The sequence below is a fragment of the Cynoglossus semilaevis genome, chromosome 8, assembly GCF_000523025.1.
Source record: "Cynoglossus semilaevis isolate Cse_v1.0 chromosome 8, Cse_v1.0, whole genome shotgun sequence".
Taxonomy (NCBI): Eukaryota; Metazoa; Chordata; class Actinopteri; order Pleuronectiformes; family Cynoglossidae; genus Cynoglossus; species Cynoglossus semilaevis.
The window spans coordinates 14,966,234-14,969,127 of NC_024314.1; the positions used below are offsets into that span (position 1 = coordinate 14,966,234).

General features: G+C 39.7%; 1 protein-coding gene across 1 annotated transcript in view; it reads left to right on the plus strand.

Annotated features, from left to right (window-relative positions):
* Positions 1 to 1,487: 1,487 nt before the first annotated feature.
* caskin2 (CASK interacting protein 2) overlaps positions 1,488 to 2,894 on the plus strand; it is a 21,590-nt gene continuing 20,183 nt past the window's right edge. Inside the window, exon 1 of the mRNA XM_017034016.2 lies at positions 1,488 to 1,829. The gene's annotated coding sequence lies outside the window, so the exon portion shown is untranslated. The remainder of the gene's footprint in view (positions 1,830 to 2,894) is intronic.

A 2,894-nucleotide genomic window follows, 5' to 3' on the forward strand; every position in this document is an offset into this window, starting at 1 on the left:
CCGCCCCACCGCCGCTGAGAAGCAGAGAGGAGGGGCCAAGGCAAAGAGAAGAACGTAAGAGAGGGTGTCAACCAATCAAAAGAAGCCAAACCGGCGGAAGCAACATGACGGACAGAAGTCTCAGTCAATGGTAAACCTGATTTGGTGTGACAGGCACAGTAGTGTTTACCAAAGACAGTGAGCATTAAAACAAATACAGTGCAGTAGAAAATGGGGTTTGGTTGCAATGCAGACTGACACGCAGAAGGACGGAGAGACGGAAGAAACGGAGCTGGAATTACGGGAACGGAATCAAATTAAGTTGAAAAGAATAGCAGCTGAGATCCCAGTTCCAGAGATGTCGAGGATCCGAAGTTTTGGTGCGGCGGTGAGTTTACGCATTGTTATTAGTATTATTAATATTATTGTTGTTGTTAATATTTTGTTGTTGTTCTTACGCTGTTTGTCACTGCTGCAACGACAGTCTACGTATTCATGGCGTTATTCTGGTGCACACCTAAAAACTTACAGATAAACACCACAAACGCTTAGAAGAACGTCAAAGTTAGTACAAATACTGATAGAAGTACTACAAGGTTTAATACAAATACTCATAGAAGAACGCCAAGGTATCACTTTGGTTTAATAAAATACTAATAATATAATAAAATAAAAATAATAAAATATTTAAAAAATCTAAATAGATATTGCTCCAAATATATTTTACTAAATAAATACTTCGTAGTATCTTTTTGTGCCGTATGTGGTTTCTGGTCATTTTTTGACCTCATATAGTGTGTTGATTTAAAAAAAAATAGCGCAAATGATCTGGAAGAACATATTAGACTGGAACATTGCATTTTATGGTGTTTTTAGACGTTTTATTTTCTCAAAAGTCTGTCTGTCACCGGATGATGAGCTCATTTCCGCTTGTGTTACACTGAACTGGTTCTCCCGACGAGCGGCTTTTCGGCGGGTCCCTGCTGCGTGGTGCTAATGCCGATTCATGACCAGCAGATGCCGCTATGATACCACATATTTTTAAGTTGCACATATTGAGTTCAGGCATATTTTTATATTTACTTTACAACACTTTATTTAGTATATTAAATACAAATGTACAGTATTTCCATTTTATATGATCGAGTGTTGATCATATTAATCATTTGTATTGTTCAAATATGCATTTTTTAAAATGTCCTTCTTTTCGCCAGACCAGTTATTTATTTTTTGGATTTATAGTATTCTGATATATTGTATTTAGTTTTGTATGAACAGGTATTTAAGGATTATTTCTGATCGGCTTTTACAAACCTATCGAGAAAAACTCACAGCAGGATGTTGGAAAAGTTATGTATTTTTGCTTCAAAATAAAAAAACAAAACATTTCAAAACGTTTTTATTTGAGAATTTACAATAAAAAAGTTTTAGCTTTAACAATTGATTAGGAACATTTTTGTTATGAAACAGAAAAGCTTGTGTAAAATAAATAATATTGGCACAATTCTCACTACTTTGATTCAACCATTACAATACAACAATAACCTCCGAATTCCGCAGTTTGATTTTTAATTTTTTTTAATTACGGCAAACTGAAACCCAGTCATTTTTTTGAAAATTATTGCTGCAGGTTTCACAGTTGAGCCTTATTTTGGAGGGTAGCAACGGAAGCAGCTTATGTAGTTTCACCAAACCTGACGCAGTTCCACAGTGAGTCTGGTTGTAGAAGCCGCGGTAGACTCAGTCCACGAAAGTTAACAGAGGCGCAAAGTGTGTGTTTGTGTTAGGGAGTCCCTGTGATACTGAGTCGCTGTGTCCGTGACTGTGTCCCACCGTGTCCACATCCACAGGTGAGTTGTCTCCTCTTTAGTTCCTTCACTTCCTCGGGACTTAAACCAACGGTTCCACGGCAACGGTGTTCGGTCAAACACCGGTGGTTCTAATAGCACACACCAGCGGAAACCAGCGGAAGACCGCGGTGGTCACGGCGGCCTGTCGTGTGCTGTGTTCACGGTACTGTAATGTTCCAGACTGGTTGGTTATTGTACCAGTGGTTTTTAACTCCGTTGTTAACAGGTTGGTGCTCCACACAGCGTCGGTTATGTCGGTTACGTTGTTTTATTGAGTTAAACTAGTCTGAAGTTTGTCAAACAGACACGAGTCAACGTTTTTATTCTGTTTGAGAACCACGGGGTTTAATTTACCTGATATTTTATCTTTATTCCATCTGAACTCCGTTGTTAAGAGACGTTAAAATCCTCCTCATTAAAGTTGAGCTTTTATTCTGATGAGCATTTTCTTCTGCTCAATCCTGTCCATTTAAATGATCTATTTTTAACATTTTCTTCGGCACAACATATAAGGATGTTGTGAAAGTCCACCTGTGCACCTCCACCTCCGGAGGTTCTCCTCCGGAGGTTCTCTGCTCTTTGGCTGCTGTTATTAGAACTCTGCTGGTGTTTACTGCCTGGAGAGATGTCTGGCTGATTTTAGACTGAAGTCAGAGCAGAGACCTGACCTGGAATCTGCTGCTGCTGCTGCTGCTGCTGCTGTTGCTCCACTGTGGTCCAGGTGACCAGTACCAGTCCTGAAGTAGTCCAGTCAGTTCACAGAGCAGAGAAGTTCGGTCCTTTGACTTGGACAGTATAACACAGACAGGCTGAATGTATTGACTCTGGTGACTGTGTCTGTGACTGTGACTGTGTCTGTGACTGTGTCTGTGTGGCCTCAGTCATATTAAAGGGACAGTTGATGGTTTGCTCTTTTGGAACTGAACCATGAACAACATCTTGTTTACAGCTGGCTATGACTGTAATGAAGAGTGACTGTTGACAAGGGTGTGAAGCTCAGACATGAGAGGAACAGAAAACACAACATGGCAAGAAACACACGCATGTTTATATATATAATAAAAT